Source organism: Perna viridis, chromosome 6 (genome assembly GCF_037379345.1).
Source record: "Perna viridis isolate PV_CMFRI_1.1 ecotype Kerala chromosome 6, ASM3737934v1, whole genome shotgun sequence".
Classification (NCBI taxonomy): Eukaryota; Metazoa; Mollusca; class Bivalvia; order Mytilida; family Mytilidae; genus Perna; species Perna viridis.
In genome coordinates this window covers 36,377,665-36,401,181 of record NC_142450.1, presented here as the reverse complement: position 1 = coordinate 36,401,181, position 23,517 = coordinate 36,377,665, and the positions used below count along the sequence as shown (strand labels likewise).

Here is a 23,517-nt window from a genome sequence, read left to right as displayed (position 1 = left end):
GTCGGGATGACTACGACGAGAGAGGATGCAGTTGTTTAGAAATAATAATACAAACAAAAATATCATTACTTAACACTCTTGCATGCTGTTGCCTTAGGTAAACTACTGCTACCCTATTTAAATGGTTCTGACAAGCACAAAAACAAAATAAAGTCAAGGAAGAGTTTAACCGCCTACCTAGTATTTGACGATGTCATTTGGTCTGTACAGATTGTTAGGCGATACCCTAAAGAAAGTTACATATTCGTAATAGTGCTTTATGAAAGACGTTTATTTCTAGTCAATCCTTCTTATTTTCACACACCAACAATGGTATTCAAATGACAAACATAATTTTACGCGTTAAAATTGTTTTCTTTTTACATATTAGTGATGGCAGTTGTAATAAACAAGCTTTAACAAGTGTTTTTTTTTTTATAACGACAGTTTAACAGGTACAAAAATCGAAATGGTTTTGATGTTTAAATAAAGCACATCTAATAGAATGAACATCACAAAAAAAAAAAAAAAAAAAAACAAATCAGTCTCGTGGCTTAACTTAAAAGGATCATGGACTCGGTTTCTGCTTGAGTTATCTACTAAAATGTCAAAATATTATTTTACCTTTTCAGTGCCCTGGTATATGTAGTAGACAAAAAAATGTAATGATGGTCTCCAATTAGGAAAAACAATTTCCAAAATGTATCCCGGGGGTGGGGTTTTAACATGTTTATCTTTCGGCTGTCCATACTTTTTTCTCTCCACTCAATTTTGATTTTTCTCAGTTTTATTTTAAAAATCCATAAAATGTCAAAACAATTTTAACTCTTTTAATCTAATTTTTTCTGTAATACCCTTCATATTGGTATTCATTATCCGTAAACACCTAGTTACACAAGAGTTCATTTCATAATAAGTTATCTAAAATTGAGTACAAACAAGAGCAAGTCATGGTTAACAATAAGTTAAGAAATTTATCTTCACGGTGCATTAAAGAAAGCATAAATAAATGTACATACATTGCTAACCGCATATATCTTACTAAGACATTACTTCAATCACGTAGAATTTTGCATAAAAAGTGAAATGAATTATCTTCATATATGTAGGTAAGAAGTATTATTTATTTTAATTCATTTAATTGATTATGCTAGACTGATATCTAATTATATAGATGCAAGCATGCTGACAATGTGCTTGATAAAATATGAAAGTTTTCAGCATTGTAATGCGTTACAAATCCATTCGATTTAGCTCTAATGGATTACGTGATGATAAAGTAGAAATGTATGCTCTTCTTGAACAAGGCTAGGATAATTACAAATAAATAGATACCGGAATTCATTATCCAAAACATTATAACACGAATATATCCTATGTTGAGGAATGATAAACATCTGTCCAATTTTAATAGAAAACTAGCATGTGTTGACGTACTGTGATAGGACTTCGGTATTGGTTGATACCAATTTTCGTGTGTTCGGGAAGAAAACACAAATTCGTGGATTTTTAGACTTGTTAAGATTTTCATTATCCACATCAATTGAATTTTCCTTTTCTTTTCAAACCAAATGTCGTGGTATAGCCTATCCACGAAAACTCCGAAAATTGGTACCCCACGAACACTGGTACTTTCACAGTATCATACGTATCTTACAGGAATAAATTCAGTAAAAAAACTCCCATTACTTCCAAAGCAAACCCATCATTTTGGAACATCCAAATTTGGCCATAACGAATATATATACAGGATGCATGTAGTTACTATGAAGCGATGATCTAGAAAGTCAATTTAAATAATATAGTTTTTGAAAAGTATTGATGAACACAAATAGCTGAAAGTGCTCTAATGTTCGAGTGTAAATGACATAGAAGGTGTACGGAAATCATGCGTTGAAGTGATTAGCAAACTTGTAACATCTTAAGATCACGTGTAGAATTTTAAAAAAATCACCTAAAAAATTCTGATATCATACATAAAGGAAAGGTAACAGACACTGATGAGAAAAGCATGATACCTTCATCATTATACATGCACGTGTGAACGTTAATTTTTTTGTCCGGATAAAAAATTGAAGGAGTTATTCAAAACTCAACAAAAACACCCGTAATTGTTTGCCTTTTAGCACAATCTCAAAAACTGAGAAATAATTACCAACCCTTCAATATGAAATTATATATCTAAAGCGCAGTCCTGAATAAGAATCAAAATAAACAAACGTTTTCGATTAGATCTGCATTAATGGCTTTCCACTTTTCACCACTAGTTGTACCTCAAAATTATATGGATAGATAGCAAAAGTGAATGTAGAAAACTAATTGAAAAGTTGATACGATGATACATGGAAAGCAATAAGGGGTTTTACAATATCCTTAATTACAAACGTCTTTTTTAAAGCAAAAACATATCTCTGGAATGGTCCTTTCACGAATCCCAGAACGTCAAGAATTTAAAAAAAACTGGTGCTTTAGGGTAATATTATTTTCCAAAAGACAAGACTAGTTCAATCGGACGTTATCAAATTGTTCAGCCTGAGAGTGTCTGAAGAAAATAATATCATTAAAAATATAAATAACATTCACGATGTTTCTAGGCAACGATTTGTCAAATCCTATTTTGATACCTTTGAAATCAATTTTAACCCATGGCAAAATGTTCCAATTGTTATAAAAAATTATTCAACAAAAGCAATTTCTATACCAATGTATCTATCATATCTATATATATTGCGTTTTGTTGTTTTAGTTAATGTGTAAATTAAATCCATCAGAAGAGTTACATAAATTGTTCTTGACTAGATTTTTTCTTTGGTCATTGCGTAATTCGTACACAGATATAGTGTCGTCACCACTATAAACTGTTTTATAGGTTTTTCATTCCGTTTAAATATATGTCATTTCAGACATTATTATAGAATGAACATTTTATTTCACACGGAAAGTTTCCCATACCTTTCTATACCTTCTGGATATTTTGTGTAGTATACTTTGAAGCAGGGTTATGTTGCTACAAGATTCAAGTCATCACTACAAAAGTTTTATGGCCGTCATCATGAACTCTTAAACTTTTAAATAATGAACTGTTATATGCTTTAATAGCACGGGTCATAGTGATAGAGAATTTGAGCGGTTTTCTGCCCCTCATCTTTGATTTTCAACTCAGATACTATTCATAAGGTAGTTATGTACTTTCATTATTTTACAATTTAGGTTAGTCAAGACTTATTGTAAATTGTTTTATACAGTTTTGTTTTGCTGATGTCCTTTTGATATTTAGTTTTCGTCTTTTTATAATAAATGGCCTTTTTCAGTTCATACATTGTTTTGTGTCTTTTTATAAAATCAGAAGTTGTTCAAGGAGGGAAGGTGACAAAAAATATTCATTTCAAATGTGGTGATCATGACCTGGTTTTCATTTTGATGAAAGACGATGTTTATCCAATTATAACAAATATAACCTTGTTATTGAATTTTCATTATATAATAGCAAAATGTCATCTGTAAAAGATAATCGTACCACATTTATCAGTCCAAATTGCGGCCAATTTGTTCAAAAGGAATTTACGACAACAACGGCTAAAGGTTCATCGTTTAATGAGAACGAAATTATATTGGACTGGTCGAATCGTATGTATTATATTTTATCCAATATTTACAATTAAACTAGGATGACTCAAAAATAGATAGAAGTAAAGGAAATATAATATCTTATGGTTCTTAAGAAATAATTCAAAATCATCTTCCAAATATACAGAGGAAGATGTTTACAAAATGCTGGAATTTTTAATCGACAACATATTTGTCCAGTGTGATGGACGTGTTTTTCAACAAACGGTCGGCATTCCAATGGGAACAAATTGTGCTCCTTTACTTGCTGACTTATTCCTTCACTCTTATGAGGCTGACTTTATAGCTGATCTGATCTGATCAGAAAGAAAGAATATCGTTTGGCTAGATCCTTCAATCTCAGTTTCCGCTATATAGATGACGTATTATCTTTAAACAATCCTAATTGCGGGGATTTGATACATCGCATCTACCCAAAAGAACTTGAGATAAAGGATACTACAGACATTGTGAAGTCAGCCTCTTATCTTGACCACACTTAGAAATCGATGGTAAAGGAAAACTATTGACCAAACTATACGACGAACGTGATGACTTTTCATTCAGAATTGTCAACTTTCCTTTCATCTGTGGCAACATCTTTTCAGCACCTGCGTATGGAACGTTCATATCACAACTAATACGTTATGCCAGAGCTTGCCGAAACTACGCAGACGTTTTGTATCGCACTAGAACTCTAACAAATAGGCTTCTGGAACAGGGTTATGTTGCTACTAGATTCAAGTCATCACTACAAAAGTTTTATGGCCGTCATCATGAACTCGTGTATCGTTACGGTGTATCCATCTGCGCCATGTAAACTGATTTGTTCAACGTGTCATAGTTTTCCTTTGCCCTTTCGTCTATCCCGGACTTGACTTTTTATGAGCTACTCTGCTGGTGTTTCTAGAAAAGCAGAGGACGCTTACCCTACCGGTGCACCTGGTCCACGCTCCCAGTTTTTAGTAGAGTTGCTCATTTGCTTTTATTACTTTGTATGTATGATTTTAGTTATTCTATGTTCTTTGTTGTGTATGTCTGTTTTCCATGTCTAGTCTTTGTCCCTGGATTACATTCTTTTGATTACCGCTATAACCTTGGTTCCTTTGATTACTCTTTCGAAAGCTCGAACAAATAATTCAATAAAAGCAAAACAACAACAACAAAAAAAGAAAACATCAAGCAAGTACTATATTCTATGTGTCACAGTATGCATTTACATGAAACTTATCGTCAGTTTTTTTTTTTTTTTTTCAATTTGAAGGAAAATAATATGTTATTGTGCAAGTCATAAATATCGAAACTAATGTGTTAAGTGTTCATGAAAATTAGATTGAAACAATGCAATTTCCTCTTCTTAACTAACTTAACCAACCGATCGCGATTCATAGATAGGGAATTTGAATTGTTCGCGCCACCATGATCGGTTGAGCTTTGACGTCACGAAGTCGGTTTGTAAAGTGAAATTAAATAGGTAATTACGATGTCCAAAGAAATAGCAAATTTTGGACTTTTCTCCTATAATTTCTACCCAAAATAGACAGAAGAAGAGATTGAGGCACAACATGTAATCAAATATCAGACAACTTAGACGAACAACGGAATTTGCAGCCTGAAGACAAGTATGTCTAAGGAAAATCTAATGGCTACTTCCGAAGAATGTTCGTGTTGCCAGTCAAAAAATGTTTTAGAATATTTCTCTTTATCATTCTTGTAATTATAAGCTTGACAAGACAACATGTTTTGGTGATCAGATAAACAGTATCGTAGAAATATTTACGGAATATTCTTTGTTTACCTATTATTTGCAGTACTTGTATCTGTACCAAACCGACTTAGTGACGTCACGAGTCAATCGAAAGCTATCGGTAAAAATCAATAAAGTCAGCTTATGATCTTTCTTCAGACAGGAGAGTTCTGCAAAATGGTTGTACGCATATATTTTAAAAATTTTAACTCACTTCCGAATTTTCTTTTTATGGACTAAACAGCTTGATTTACTTGGCAAATATATGCTAAAAGAGAACGCAAATGAATGATTTTGACACATTTAGATCTATCAAAAATGTTTGAAGAGCAGAAAATGCTTTATTTTAACTGAAATAGAGTTGTAACTACATTTCTCGAAAAATTGAATTTTCAGATGTTTTAAATTTTATAACGAAACGGTTTAGTGATTTGTTTACTTACAATGACCAAGAAGCACAAATGCGGGTAATTGGCACATGCTTATTGCAAAGTGACCCGATAATTTCTTTTATCAGTTTATGCGTTTGGTTTTATTTATTTTGTATTTGTTGTTTTTTTTCTGTTTTTTGATTGATTTTTTTTTGTGTTTTTTTTTTTTTTTTTTGTTGTTGGTCTTTTCAACATCAAAAGCAAACGTCTGAAAGACAAAAAGAGAAAAAAAAATCATTATTAGGGTTATTTGTAATGTCACCCTCCAGACAGGGTTAATCCTGCAATGGGTCGGTAGAATCTTGCAATTAAGTTTTAGTTTTTATACTCGTCTCACTTTAGTAATGGACAATGGACTTGTCGGGATGACTATGACGAGAGAGTATGTAGTTGTTCAGAAATAATAATACAAACAAAAATATCATTACTTAACACTCTTGCATGCTGTTGCCTTAGGTAAAGTACTGCTACCCTATTTAAATGGTTCTGACAAGCACAGAAACAAAATAAAGTCAAGGAAGAGTTTAACCGCCTACCTAGTATTTGACGATGTCATTTGGTCTGTACAGATTGTTAGGCGATACCCTAAAGAAAGTTACATATTCGTAATAGTGCTTTATGAAAGACGTTTATTTCTAGTCAATCCTTCTTATTTTCACACACCAACAATGGTATTCAAATGACAAACATAATTTTACGCGTTAAAATTGTTTTTTTTTACATATTAGTGATGGCAATTGTAATAATCAAGCTTTAACAAGTTTTTTGTTTATAACGACAGTTTAACAGGTACAAAAATCGAAATGGTTTTGATGTTTAAATAAAACACATCTAATAGAATGAACATCACAAAAAACAAAAAAAAAACAAATCGGTCTCGTGGCTTAACTTAAAAGGATCATAGACTCGGTTTCTGCTTGAGTTATCAACTAAAATGTCAAAATATTATTTTACTTTTCAGTGCCCTGGTATATGTAGTAGACAAAAAATGTAATGATGGTCTCCAATGAGGAAAAACAATTTCCAAAATGTATCCCGGGGGTGGGGTTTTAACATGTTTATCTTTCGGCTGTCCATACTTTTTTCTCTCCACTCAATTTTGATTTTTCTCAGTTTTATTTTAAAAATCCATAAAATGTCAAAACAATTTTAACTCTTTTAATCTAATTTTTTCTGTAATACCCTTCATATTGGTATTCATTATCCGTAAACACCTAGTTACACAAGAGTTCATTTCATAATAAGTTATCTAAAATTGAGTACAAACAAGAGCAAGTCATGGTTAACAATAAGTTAAGAAATTTATCTTCACGGTGCATTAAAGAAAGCATAAATAAATGTACATACATTGCTAACCGCATATATCTTACTAAGACATTACTTCAATCACGTAGAATTTTGCATAAAAAGTGAAATGAATTATCTTCATATATGTAGGTAAGAAGTATTATTTATTTTAATTCATTTAATTGATTATGCTAGACTGATATCTAATTATATAGATGCAAGCATGCTGACAATGTGCTTGATAAAATATGAAAGTTCTCAGCATTGTAATGCGTTACAAATTCATTCGATTTAGCTCTAATGAATTACGTGATGATAAAGTAGAAATGTATGCTCTTCTTGAACAAGGCTAGGATAATTACAAATAAATAGATACCGGAATTCATTATCCAAAAAATTATAACACGAATATATCCTATGTTGAGGAATGATAAACATCTGTCCAATTTTAATAGAAAACTAGCATGTGTTGACGTACTGTGATAGGACTTCGGTATTGGTTGATACCAATTTTCGTGTGTTCGGGAAGAAAACACAAATTCGTGGATTTTTAGACTTGTTAAGATTTTCAGTATCCACATCAATTGAATTTTCCTTTTCTTTTCAAACCAAATGTCGTGGTATAGCCTATCCACGAAAACTCCGAAAATTGGTACCCCACGAACACTGGTACTTTCACAGTATCATACGTATCTTACAGGAATAAATTCAGTAAAAAAAAAACTTCCATTACTTCCAAAGCAAACCCATTATTTTGGAACATCCAAATTTGGCCATAACGAATATATATACAGGATGCATGTAGCTACTATGAAGCGATGATCTAGAAAGTCAATTTATTTTAAATAATATAGTTTTTGAAAAGTATTGATGAACACAAATATCTGAAAGTGCTCTAATGTTCGAGTTTAAATGACCTAGAAGATGTACGGAAATCATGCGTTGAAGTGATTAGTAAACTTGTGACATCTTAAGATCACGTGTAGAATTTTAAAAAAATCACCTAAAAAATTCTGATATCATACATAAAGGAAAGGTAACAGACACTGATGAGAAAAGCATGATACCTTTATTATTATACATGCACGTGTGAACGTTAATTTTTTTGTCCGGATAAAAAATTGAAAGAGTTATTCAAAACTCAACAAAAACGCCCGTAATTGTTTGCCTTTTTAGCACAATCTCAAAAACTGAGAAATAATTACCAACCCTTCAATATGAAATTATATATCTAAAGCGCAGACCTGAATAAGAATCAAAATAAACAAACGTTTTCGATTAGATCTGCATCAATGGCTTTCCACTTTTCACCACTAGTTGTACCTCAAAATTATATGGGTAGATAGCAAAAGTGAATTTAGAAAACTAATTGAAAAGTTGATACGATGATAAATGGAAAGCAACAAGGGGTTTTACAATATCCTTAATTACAAACGTCTTTTTTAAAGCAAAAACATATCTCTGGAATGGTCCTTTCACGAATCCTAGAACGTTAAGAATTTAAAAAAAAACTGGTGCTTTAGGGTAATATTATTTTCCAAAAGACAAGACTAGTTCAATCGGACGTTATCAAATTGTTCAGCCTGAGAGTGCCTGAAGAAAATAATATCATTAAAAATATAAATAACATTCACAATGTTTCTAGGCAACGATTTGTCAAATCCTATTTCGATACCTTTGAAATCAATTTTAACCCATGGCAAAATGTTCCAATTGTTATAAAAAATTATTCAACAAAAGCAATTTCTATACCAATGTATCTATCATATCTATATATATTGCGTTTTGTTGTTTTAGTTAATGTGTAAATTAAATCCATCAGAAGAGTTACATAAATTGTTCTTGACTAGATTTTTTCTTTGGTCATTGCGTAATTCGTACACAGATATAGTGTCGTCACCACTATAAACTGTTTTATAGGTTTTTCATTCCGTTTAAATATATGTCATTTAAGATAGCTTATTATAGAATGAACATTTTATTTCACACGGAAAGTTTCCCATACCTTTCTATACCTTCTGGGTATTTTGTGTAGTATACTTTGAAGCAGGGTTATGTTGCTACAAGATTCAAGTCATCACTACAAAAGTTTTATGGCCGTCATCATGAACTCTTAAACTTTTAAATAATGAACTGTTATATGCTTTAATAGCACGGGTCATAGTGATAGAGAATTTGAGCGGTTTTCTGCCCCTCATCTTTGATTTTCAACTCAGATACTATTCATAAGGTAGTTATGTACTTTCATTATTTTACAATTTAGGTTAGTCTAGACTATTGGTAAATTGTTTTATACAGTTTTGTTTTGCTGATGTCCTTTTGATATTTAGTTTTCGTCTTTTTATAATAAATGGCCTTTTTCAGTTCATACATTGTGTTGTGTCTTTTTTATAAAATCAGAAGTTGTTCAAGGAGGGAAGGTGACAAAAATATTCATTTTAAATGTGGTGATCATGACCTGGTTTTCATTTTGATGAAAGACGATGTTATCCAATTATAACAAATATAATCTTATTACTGAATTTTCATTGTATAATAGCAAAATGTCATCTGTAAAGGATAATCGTACCACATTTATCACCCCATATTGCGGCCAATTTGTTCAAGAGGAATTCACAACAACGACTAAAGGTTCATCGTTTAATGAGAACAAAATTATATTGGACTGGTCGAATCGTATGTATTATATTTTATCCAATATTTACAATTAAACTAGGATGACTCAAAAATAGATGTAGATGACGTATTATCTTTAAACAATCCTAATTTCGGGGATTTGATACATTGCATCTACACAAAAGAACTTGAGATAAGGGATACTACAGACATTGTGAAGTCAGCCTCTTATCTTGACCACACTTAGAAATCGATGGTAAAGGAAAACTATTGACCAAACTATACGACAAACGTGATGACTTTTCATTCAGAATTGTCAACTTTCCTTTCATCTGTGGCAACATCTTTTCAGCACCTGCGTATGGAACGTTCATATCACAACTAATACGTTATGCCAGAGCTTGCCGAAACTACGCAGACGTTTTGTATCGCACTAGAACTCTAACAAATAGGCTTCTGGAACAGGGTTATGTTGCTACAAGATTCAAGTCATCACTACAAAAGTTTTATGGCCGTCATCATGAACTCGTGGATCGTTACGGTGTATCCATCTGCGCCATGAAAACTGATTTGTTCAACGTGTCATAGTTTTCCTTTGCCCTTTCGTCTACCCCGGACTTGACTTTTTATGAGCAACTCTGCTGGTGTTTCTAGAAAAGCAGAGGACGCTTACCCTACCGGTGTACCTGGTCCATGCTCCCAGTTTATAGTAGAGTTGCTCATTTGCTGTTTTTCATGTCTGGTCTTTGTCCATGGATTACATTCTTTTGATTACCGGTATAACCTTGGTTCCCATGATTACTTTGTCATATTACGAAGACAATGAATTTACCCATTCCAATATTATTGCCTGTTTTATTGTTTTCTACATGAAATAGAAAAAAAAACAAGATGTATTTCTTAATCTCTAATTATATCTCGATTGATTCGTACTAACACAACTAATGAAAAAAATATCAATTAATCAATTTAATTACATCAATATCCACTTACATGTAAACAGGAAAAAAGCGACATACATACAAAATGTTGGGAACAGAAGAAAAAATAGAATTCATATAAAAACTGAAGGTAGATAATACATATTGCACGGAGCATTCTATTCTGTCATTCTGCAAAGTCCCACGGACATATATATCTTTTCAATTAACTACTAGTTTTTAAATGATGTAAAAATAATGAGATCAAAATGTTATAAATGAATTCTTTCAGAAAATATTGTATGGTAAAATTACAAATATGAACTGCAAAAAGTCCTTTTCAAATGGATATCATTGGCGGGAAAACTCCTTCAAAGAGAAGATTATTGGCGAGAAAATATTCTACAGAAATGTAATGGAAGTTTTAGATTTTTTTATATTACAAGAATAAGCGTTCTGTGACCCCCACTTTCCTTTTTGAAATACGAAAGAATATCAGTTAATTGTCCCTTATACAAATTTACATGAAATATTATCTACCAATTTTTTAATAGTACCCAAAATGTTACAGAATACATATACAATGTTGTAGAAATTGCCTTTTGTAATTATCTTAAAATCAACTTCGGTGACCAATCTTTTCACATTAGAATTCTGAAGTATGTTCATTCAAGGTCATCTCAAAGAAAAATAGGAAAATTTATCTACTAGAAATATTAGGTATTATATACCTTTAGGATAGAGAAAACAAATCGTCACACCAAAGACTATAACACAAACAATATGATCTCCCACAAATTCGGGAGTAACATCATGAAAGGGTTAGGATGAACTCCTCCGCCAGAGACTGAACGTATACTGGATAAAGAAATTGACCGTATCCTTGTTCCACAGAAAAAGTCCATGTACATATCAAATCAAATCAAATGATTTAAAACACTACGTTGAAAAAAAAAGTTAAGTAGTTCATTCTGTCTTACAAGATTTCCACAACGCTTGTAGATGAAGTTCGTCCTGTCTTACAAGTCGCCATGTTGCTCGATGAAGATCATGCCTATTTAAATGTCATTGACAGTTGGATGTCGCCTGTTATGTTTAAATAAACACTCAAATCTGACAAACACGTCATGCATACGACCGAATTGTTTTTGAGTGACAACCTTGATATTGAGCAGCCTATCATCAGATGTTGTCTATAAGGTGATGCTGAATTTTTTATTTATCGGGTTAATTGTGTTTGCTCCTTCTGTATTTCTACTTCCTTCTTTCGTGTATAAATAAATGTTTAAAGTTGTTTCCTTTCATTTCTATTGGAAATCAAAACACGAAAACTTTCTAACAATATTTGTATGCTTTTGACGGTGAAATATCGACTAGTAAAGGATGTTAATTTTTATTACGCTTGGCTTATTCCGATGTACAAGTATATCGCCAAATATACCACATAATGATAATAAAAGCAAGATATATCTGTTACCATAATTCCATTTCTTTATGACATTGTTTATATTTTATTGCCATAATGAGTAAATAAACTTGGACCTACAGAAAGGTATTAAATAAACAGCAAATTGTAAGTTCTTGGTACATATCAATATTCATTTTTCTGTTAGATAGAATTGATATAACAGATGCGTTTGATGAGTTATCTTATTTTTAACAACATAAAGTTTTATATTTTTTAAATATTTTTGATATCTATTCGTTTAAAGGATTTTAACATAACATCTACATAAAATTAGAGTCTAATAGCGCGTTATCAAAACGATTTGAATTTTGATAACGCTCCATTTGCAATAAACTTTTTTATTATAAACTTACCTTAAAATTATACATCACATGTACTTCATTTAGCAAATGATGTTCAGGATTTAAAGTTACGGAAATAGTAAGAAAAAGGTCCGGATATTCAATTCACAATATTAGATAACGACAATGGCCGAAAAACTCGGGACGCTAAGTGGAAAAGTGGCAATTGTAACCGCTTCAACAGATGGAATTGGACTAGCCATAGCTAGACGCCTAGCTCACGATGGCGCGAAAGTTGTTGTTAGTAGCAGAAACCAGAATAACGTAGATAAAGCTGTGTGTACACTTAAAGCTGAAACGCTTGACGTTTGTGGAATTGTTTGTCACGTTGCAAAGAAAGAGGATAGAGCCAAGCTCATTCAATTAGCCCTCAAAAAGTATGGAGGAATCGATATTTTAGTTTCTAATGCTACTGGCAAATTAGATAGCCATAATATACTTCTCGAAAATAAAGAAGAAGAATGGGACGAATTATTTGATACAAACGTTAAAGCTGCATACATGCTTTGCAAGGGAGTAGTTCCACATTTGGAGAACCGGGGTGGTGGTTCGATTGTGTTCGTATCCTCCATTGCAGCATACTCTCCAAATAACATTATGCCTATGTACAGTGTAACTAAAGTAACACTACTTGGTCTTGTAAAAGCCCTACTATCAAGTGTTTCTCCGAAAAATATTCGAGTAAATTGTATAGCGCCTGGGTTTATAAAAACGGAATTATCAAGATTTGCTTGGAATAATCCTGAAGTTTTACAATCGATTCTACCTAAGATTCCTTTGACCAGGTACGGTTCTCCTGAGGAGTGTTCCGGGATTGTTTCCTTTCTCTGTTCCAACGATGCATCGTATATTACTGGAGAAACTATTGTTGTCGGTGGTGGCATGGACTCCCGTCTTTAATAAAGACACAAGCTTTTAATGTGCTTTGTCTTTGCTGGTTGTGTTTGGTCACATGGTTACCCCGCCTATATGACAGAAACATAACCTCGCTTATAATGAATTTATATTTATATTATTTAATTTATATTTGTAAACTATATGTATGTATCAAAATATTATTGTTTAATTGGAAATATTTGAAAAAAAATAATAACATACCAAACTATTCTTTATTGCTTATGATTTTTATACACTTTATTTTCATATAATAAATAACTACATGTATTTGCATTCGTTTCTTGTAGTTCTTTTATATAGCACTTATTTTTTATCAAGGAATTTCCCTTGATCCCTTTGAAATAACGAGGACTCAAGGGTTAATGCGAAAAATTCATTTTCGGGAGTGTCAAAAATTAAAAAAGTAAGACATACATGAGTGTCTTTTTTGTTCCTTTTTTTCTTTTAAAATAGTTGTCGCGGATATATTAATTGTATTAAACGTCGTAAACAGGAATAACAAAGACGTATATGTAGCTCTCAAAAATGAGTATGATTTACTTGAATCACTGACATACTCCAGGCCAGCAAATGTGCATGGTAGCGGCAATTAAAGTAATGTGGTACCTACTAAAAATGCTGGTACTAAAATATCCAAAAATGAAACTTTCTTAAATCAAGGAAAATTTTCTCACAAAGAAAAGTAAACACTTTAGGTCCACAGAGCAACTGGGATGTGTGCCCCAGGTGGTGGAATGGGGTACCCCTGGCGTGTTACATGCTGGGGTTGTCAGGCTATAATACGGAATATCTGACCGCAAACCATAGTGGTGCACCGTGTTGGGAACGATGCCACGTTCCTCACACGTTCAAGAACCCTGCTGTGGAATTCGATAGGAGTAGGAACCTTTGCGCTCCGCCACAGGAGGCTAAATTGCCCGACCTTACACATCCCCCCTTTTTCCAGTGGCAATCAAAATTTGTCGACCCTATTATCCTTGTGTCCCATCATTTTTTTTTATTTCATGTCCATTTTATCACCCATTTCATGTTCATCGTCTGAATATAGCTGAAATATTGCTGCTCGGACGTTAAACCCCAACAAACAAACAAACAAACAAACAAACCGAGTGATTCTAGATTCCAGAAATGTTCTAAGTCACATTTCACGGCTTCTTGGTCAATTAAAATGTTCATCATTGATGAGTAGTCTGATTTTGCTCTATTTTTGTCATTATCGGTCCGGATAACAAGTATCCCAGCTTCGACTTTACTGCAGTCGGTCCCTCACCTCGGATAATCTTGTCTTCTACCACTGACCAATAGAAATCTGTACCTATCAATAGGGATATGTTGAATCTTTCATCGGCAGATGTCGGATGCGCTATCTGAAATCCTTAAAGGTACGATATGAACGCAATTTCTCTACGTGATTTCATCTGAATCAGGGATGCAATCGTCGGTACAATTTCTACTTTAATCGAAACTCTCTTGTTTTCTGTCGTTTCGATGTTTATCATTGCTTCTTTAAGATAACGGACATGACCTTCTTTTCCTCCGAATCCAGAAATTTTCAATGCAACGTATACGCTCTCGGTTCAATTTCTAGTTTGCCGGCTTAGTCCTCCGTTATGAATGAATTTTGCCCTCCCTCGTCAAGCAAAATATTACTCATAAAACATATATCATCATACCAAGTAGGCGCTAAGGCGGTTTTAAGTAATACTTCTCATCGTGCTGCTCCTGTTGAATGTAATAATATTGATGGTTCAAGTGGATCTTTAACTTCAACGTTAGAATGTGCAACGGTCTTTTGTTGAGGTTTCTCATTTGTTGTTGGCTCTGCTTTACACATACATGTATGATGTCGTCTCCCACACTGTTTACATTTAAAGTCTGATTTATAATCGGCTATTCGGTGACTTCCAAAACAATTGAAGCATACCCTTTTCATTTTCATGATTTCAACGAGTTTTTCAGTGTCTGTTACGTTCTCACATGTATTTGGGTGGTGATTTCCTTTGCAAAATAGACATGACTTACACTTTTTTCGATCGGTAGTGGTTGAGTGGCGTTTTCCTTATCCTATTATCATTGTTTGAGCCGGTTAGAATGATGCCGTTGGCATGACATCGAACTCGTCTTGACTAGTGCTTACTACTTGTCCAGCGCTTTCAACGCATAACTCTCTCTTTATTGCTGTGCGCAATGAATGTAAGTCCCAGTCGTCGTTACCTCTGTCTCTGGTTATATTTTTTCTTATATCGGGCGGAAGTTTGCTGTAAGGTATAGGTGTAAGGACTGTGGCAAGTGTACTCTCATGTTTACCTAACGAATAGTGCACTCTATTCTGTCGGAGTTGTTTTTCAAACTACCAACGTTAGATTCTGGCGAAAGTAACTCTGAATTAAAGCGCTTTCTATTTTGTGTTTCTGACTAAATCTCTCTTGTAGAATAGCTCTGCTTGGTAGTAGTTAGGGCTTTTAATGGAAGTCCTGCTATGCATTGTGCGGCGATGCCCTGAAGTTGGTTTTGTAAATATGTTTTTGCACATCTGTTAAGACTGGATTGTCTTCAATAGAAGATTAAAAATGCATCTCAGAATGATTGCCGTTTCAATAGATTCCCGTCAAATTACGGTTGGTTTAGTTTGGTAATTTGTGAAATGTACTGGCGTGTGATGAACTTTGTGAAGGGTGGTATGTCATTTGGTGATTTGTTCCGTTGTCAAATGAAGATTGAGAATAGACATACTCTTCTGCATTGGAATTAAGATTCTGTTGACATGGTACATGTGTGTTTGGTTTACTGTTGTTATTGTGTGTCTGACTAAATGTGTTTTTGACTTCAGTAAGAATACGATCTATGTCAAGATCATACTTGTCTGCTTTTTTTTTTATCTCCGTCTCTATAGAATCATCATCAGTTTCCTCAAGAATTTCACTATCTAACTTGGAAAGAATGTTTCTTTAATTCTTTAAAGTCTCACACAAACTTTCAATTTCTTCCTGTTGCTCCGTTAGATTCTTCAACTTCCCATGAATTTTTGATATCAACTTTCAACTTTGTGACTTGTCCTCGATGTCCTACTCGTATGGAATTCTTTTTCGTCGTTTTCGTCAGCCGTTTGGTCACGGCACCAATGTCGCAGATATATTAACTGTTTTAAACTTCGTAAAACAGGAATAACAAAGACGTATATGTAGCTCTCTAAAACTGTGTATTCAACTAAAAAAAACGTATATGTATACTCAGCTAATACATGAAATAATTACGTGACGTTACAAAGGGTACCTAGTTACGGCGCGCTTTGAAACGTTACAAAAATGAGTATGATTTACTTGAGTAACTGACAATAGTATACCAACTTTTGATTTCGCAAACCACACTTCCACATGACCAGTAAAATCATGTATTGTGTATTCATTTTTCATCATACACAACACGTGACAGGAATAAGTTCTCGTTTACTTTGTTAATGTAATGATACCATGTAAAATGTCCTTGGATCTCCGAGGTTGATAAGACATGGGTGTCGGTGTTGTCATGTCCTTATTAAGAGATGCTTTGTGTCGTCTTGTAAAAATAAAGACTGCTGGGCATTCTGAGTTGACATACCAATCTTGAAATCAATTTCAAACGTAAGAAAAGCAATAAAATGCCACCACAAATACGACACTACGAAATCTCAGACACCATCGGGTAAGATGTCCATGTTCCAATAACTGACAGAGCTTTTTTCAAGAACCCTACCGTAACCTTTGGTCGCTGAGATTTTCCGCTTTGCACTTTGTTGATCATTTATATCTATTCAAGATAAAGAAAATGCTTATTTGCTGAAAACAAAATGTATTCCGAGTCTAATGTTGCTAATACGTAGAAATTCCAATCAGCATATAACTTCAGTTGATACTATCAGACATCACTAGAAGGCTTAGTTTTATTAGTCTTCAATGATTTTCTATGGTGCAAAGTCGACAATGAGCTTAATCATCCAACAAACACACCATGAAATTGACGCAGTAACACATCCATTTTGCTACATTGAATACTTCAATATGTAAGACATAGAACAAATGAGATATCCACTGAGGGAATACAAATGTACTTGCATTCACTAAAAGCTAGTCCTTACTTAAGTATTGCAATATGTAGAATAATAATCTGTCACTACAACTCCATTGAACTCGGTTTGGAATAGTAACGTCAAATACGAAATAGGCGATATTTTTTGTTGTTCAATACTCAAAAATGATTTAGTTTTTCAGTCGGGATATAATTAGAGGTTGAACATCTCCATATGCAGAAAGTCCTCCAATTTCAATTTTCTTTATACAGATAATGTGTTATTATCCAAAAATCTTTTGCAATGATAATGTACATTTTATCTACCAAAATGATCTTCTTAAAAATGAAAAAAACACTGAGACACCTATTCCTGGTTTATACCCTGAAATATATATATTTGACTTGATCTTGTTTTTTCTATGTTTTGGTAATTTCATGCCATGCCAACATTACTGGATAATTTTGACAATATTAGTATGATTAATTAATATGATATGTTTTAAGTAATAATGAGAGTAGAAACATGCTAATTAAAGACTAGTACAGTGTGTATAATCATTGTAATAAAAGTAGAAGTACAAAGAATTCGTCTCTTGTTAATTAACAAACATGTATAAAGTACATGTAAAGTCATACAGTCAAATTGACAATGGATGTAGTTATTTATCGCAGCATAAACCGCTAATACGAGTATGAAAGTAGCGGTGTGCTGTGTTGTTGAAATATCTTCAGCAACAAGGATGACTATGAGTTTTCGACGCTTATGCAAAGCTGGCATCAATTGATAGTAAGTAATAACGTCACAACCTAAAATAGCACTGTGACGTCATAAGTTACGATCAATTTTACACTTACGACTTTTTGTGAAACGATGCCTGGAGTTATAAGAATTTGTACAACTGTGAGACATACTACATTAATCAGTAATACAGTAACACGAATAAATCGTAGTCTGATGTTGATAAAATTTTGAAGTTTCTGTTCAGAAACATTTTGTCGACTTCATATGACAGGTGTTTCAACAGGCAAGTGGAATACCTATTAGATAAAATTATGCACCACTCTCGACCGACCTGTTTCATTCGGTCCTGATATTTCTATATTGACTTAATGTTTTTATGCTTTGGTAAATGATAGCCTTCAACAAAATTAAAGCATGACAAGCATTAAGCAGGATACAACTGTCAAATCCTTTGGCTCTACACTTTGAAAGGCACACATGTTCGCCCGGCGCTACCTGGCTTAAATACGTATAATTGAAGGTAATTTAATGAAAACTTATCTAGTTGTGGAAGATAAAGTTACCTATGCAAGAAACATTTTTTTACATCCAATTCATGTTATAGTTGACATAATTTGCAATGAAATAAAATTGTTCGGAAACGTGTTTTATTGCAAGGTATGGTTACTCATTTGTCAAATGTGGCTTTGTTTTTATATTTGATTGTACAGATTTGTTAAAACAATGGCCAAGTTTTATGTAATGAATTAATTTAATATGAAAACGAATTTTTCTTGGGATATTTGAATGGACGCCTAATTACGAATTCTAACAAACATTTTAGTAGCCAAACGTGTAGATTATGGATATTTTTTCAACCAGCAAAACACTGTTCGGAGGGCATCGTAAAAATGCAATTGGGTTTTCATTTTCCATTGCGGCAATTTTGTTAAATAAGCTTTTTTACATACAAGATCTTTTATATACTCTCCCTTGTAGGATTTTTATCTGCAACCATGAAGCTGGACGTATAACTTTGATAATTTAAAGAAAGTTTGAAATTAACAATGCCGCGAATAAATGCTTATTATCTTACAGAAAGTCGTCATAAAAATAAATCAATTTTAAAGAATGAGGATGAGTTGTTCAGTGTCTGCCAAAGAGAATGTCCATCAGAATGGAGACAGAATTGGGAATGTTTGTTTAGACTTGTAGTGCCTGAGAAAGAGAATGTATGTTAGAATGGAGACAGCATTGGATATGTTTGTAGGCAGATTGTTTTAAATACTTTTTTACTTGTGGAGTCCGAGTTGCTCATTTGCTTTTGTTACTTTGTATGTATGATTTTAGTTACTTCATGTTCTTTGTTTTGTACGTCTGTTTTCTATGTCTGGTCTTTGTCCCTGGATTACATTCTTTTTACATCCAATTCATGATATAATTGACATAAACTGCAATGAAATAAAGTTGTTCGGAAACGTGTCCTGTTGCAAGGTATGGTTACTCATTTGTCAAATGTGGCTTTGTTTTTATATTTGATTGTACAGATTTGTTAAAACAATGGCCAAGTTTTATGCAAGATTGAAGTCTTCACTACAGAAGTTCTATGGTCGTCGTCATGAACTCGTGGATCGTTACGGTGTATTCATCTGCTCCGTGAAAACTGATTTATTCAACGGGTCATAGTTTTCCTTTCCTCGTTTGTCTATCCCGGACTTGACTTTATATGAACAACTCGGCGGGTGTTTTTAGAAAAGCAGAGGACGCTAACCCTACCGATGCACCTGGTCCATGATCCCAGTTTTTAGTGTAGTCCGAATTGCTCATTTGCTTTTGTTACTTTGTATGTATGATTTTAGTTATTTTATGTTTTTTTTTTGTTGGGTATGTCTGTTTTCCCTGTCTGGTCTTTGTCCCTGGATTGCATTTTTTAGTACCGCTAAGACAATGGTTTCCTTGATTACTCTTTAATTACCGCTATTTTGGTTCCCTTGATTATTCTTTGATATTTATGAACTAATCTCTCAACACATTGAACTTTATTTCTTCAATTCGGATGATAAATTTTAAAATAAAGTTTCACAAAGAATGTTTCCTTTATCATTCTAAATCTTCTGAATATTTATACAATTTATGTAGAACTTAATTTTTTTTTTTCAGTAAACTGACCAAGCCGAACAGTGACACGCCATAATGGTATGCTATATTGAATAGAATTAAATAAATAAAGATATATATGGCTACAACAAATACAAAAAATAGAAAAATAGATTACAGATTTCAAATATACACGTAAGTCGAAATTTTCTATGATAAGTTAATGCAAAATAATACAAAGGACAAACTATGGCGGTATTCAACTATTAAAGTTGTCTTTAAATGAAAATTAGTGTTTAGCTTCAAATATATCCTTTGTTTTAGTTAATGAAATTTTGATTAATTAATTAATTTATTTTTTATTTATTACTATTTTTTTGTTGACATGAGTCATGTAAAACGAAAAATTGTATTAAGTAGGGAGGATAAAGATGAACTAATTGAGACCATATACTTTCATAGAATTTACGCTTCTTATAAGATTGTAGCTGACAGGCTATGCATGTTTTACTTGTTTTCCCATTGTTTTCTGCCAATAGGGTCATTTCCACTCAATAGTTAATACAGCATTTCATGTTTGTTAGGAGGTAAGACGCAATAAAAATTAAACACTTGGCAATACATTCAGAAAATCATCAGTTATCGATTGAAACCCCAGCCAATAGACGAACAAGTTACATCGCTTAGTACTGATGCAACGAAATCACAGAGCTGAACCTCTCAAGAACGAGTATGTTTTTCTGACTATTGGAATAGTTCTTTCCCATTCCAAAACCTCTGATTACTGGGTATTTCTTTAAAAATTTACCACAGAACATTGTTGAGCAACCATGCAAACTTTCCTCCGATCGACAGGCAGCTAATTCTTTTATGGGCTGTGCGTTCAACAAGCACAATGCAACATTAGTATAACTCATCGTGTTTTAAGATGTAAACCAATGACGAGGTGTGCTGATATATGCGTGCAAACTTGTCGGCCATTTTATGTGAATACTGGAGCGTCTGATTTTCAGTTACACATACTGCAGCTTGGTGGTTTTTATACTCTGCCGTGTTTTATTTCATCATCAGGAAAGACTTGGGTACTAGTAGTTTCTCTAATATCTGTTAGAAGATTCAGATTTATATGCAGCCACTCCTGTTCAACTCACTGGATTTGATCTTTTTTGGAGGTTGTATTAGGTAACAAGAATGTCTTGAAATACCTGAAAGTGTTTTGACATGCCGCATACAACGTTTGACATTTGCCGTTCAATGATTGGCAATCATCAAAATCAGCATCAACAAAAGCCATAAACCTCGGGTAAAGAATGAAGATTTCTAAGAATGAGCATTCATAATTTGCCAAATAACTTCTTGAAGCATAAAATGTTTTGTTAATTTATATTCGAGCAAAGAATAAAAAGATATATGGTCTATATTTGCATGAATTATTCTCAATGTTGCCTTACTTTTCTGTTTCCAACAAAATACGCACTCCCATCCCCAATGGACACATATTGTCTTGCACAACATGCTTTAATTTGCTTACTGAGGTTGCAAGTGCCCCTCGACCCTTTTTTCTTTGGTTTAGCTTCCGACAAAGATATTCGTAGTTGTATGTTTGTCTACTTAAAAGGGGACGCCCATAATACCCAACGCACAAACATTTACACACTTTAAAAAAATTCAATCCTGTATATACCCAAATAAATCATTGCCCATTGACCGATTAATGTGAAAAATGACTATGAGATTATTTCTAGTAATCATTCAGTAAATGTTACAGTAAATTGGTAAAAAAGGGAGGCTTTACCAAGGCCAAAATACTTATGACGGACGCACGGACTGAGACAGACGGACGGACTCCGGACAGATGTAGGGACTGACAAAAACATCAAAATTCTGCAACTTAATTTAAGTGTGATATAATATAGACGTTTCTTCAATTGTTATACGTAAAAGTTTACGCTTTTATACCTTTTTTGAAAAACAGCATTTCAAGCATTTAAAGGGGCAGATCAACCACGATCATAGGTTTTAAAAAATAGCTAAATATGTTCTTGTGACGAAAACATAAGTGTTTTTATGTTAACAAGGTAAGAAAAGAATGTCGTTTGATATGGAAATCCCCAAAAATTTATTTTTTTCTACAAAATTACACGCTTTTTCTTTAATTTTTGGGAATTTCTGGAAGGTAACTTTAAAATGGAATTCGGTTAGATTTAACTGGTTAAATGACAATTATGATATAATCTTAAAATATGGTTTCTTTTTAACGACGTTTTTCTTTAAATGATATTTGATTTTGAAATACTCATTTTGTGGCTTTTGCAGTTTAAAAAAATGTGACCCCTTCCCATTTGTACGACCAAGCAATTCTGAAAGTATGATAAAAGACCCTTCCAAAGATGTATAATAAAGTCGTGTGTTAGGTAGGTGCATTAAAAACCTCAAAATCCCGTGTTCGGTACTCGCCTATAAGATCGTTCATATGTGCAAGCTTGCAAGGACGTATGCACAAACGTTTGAAATATTGTAAAAACTTTTATAGACTACACCAATATTGTACAATCATGCCTTTAAAACTATATAAAAAAGTTATATGTTATTCTAATTGTTCATGATGGGTAAATTTTTTCCATGATATTTCAATACAATATTTATTATGTAATAATTATTTTGTTTATTATTATTATTATTATTATTATTATTATTATTACATTTACCATTTGTAAAGATACGATACCGACACGTTAAGTTACCGGTATATAAGCAAACGCTTCAGTCCAGAAAGTCAGAGTGGGTGAGGGCACCATAGGAAGAGTACCAAACCTGAAAAGAACTTCCAAGAAAAATCAAGGGTAGATTATTTAGGCGATAAGTGGTGATAAACTTTCTACCATTAATGTTAGGGAAATGATAAGGAAACCGTCAGCTTATAATAAGATAATCTGAAATGTATATTCAAGACAACTCGTACAATTATAAAGTCGGAAGAGACTAGAAAGAGATATTTATAAGACATTGTTTATTGCGAAATCTTTAATTCATGGTATTTTTTTTGTACAATAATTTTTTTCTCAATATAGTGATATTCTCAATATTCTCAAGAGTTCTATACATGCAGCCACAAAAGCCAGAGACTTGACGTCCCCAAGTGAAAGAAATGTTGATGTCTGAGCTTTGTCGAAATAAAAAGAAAGGGTATATTTATTGGTGCTCTAAAACCAAGACATTTTCTTTGTACTTGTATAATTATAACTGGTTTAATCATACAAGTACGGTTCTATTAGTGCATAGTCATGTAGAATTCACGAACACGAAAGCACAATTTTATAACACTCATAATCAACTCTGATAATTACATTTTAACAGTTA

General features: G+C 33.0%; 1 pseudogene; it reads left to right on the top strand.

Annotated features, from left to right (window-relative positions):
- The first annotated feature begins 12,457 nt into the window (after positions 1-12,457).
- Positions 12,458-13,542, top strand: LOC148614763 (dehydrogenase/reductase SDR family member 4 pseudogene; annotated as a pseudogene).
- Positions 13,543-23,517: the final 9,975 nt, after the last annotated feature.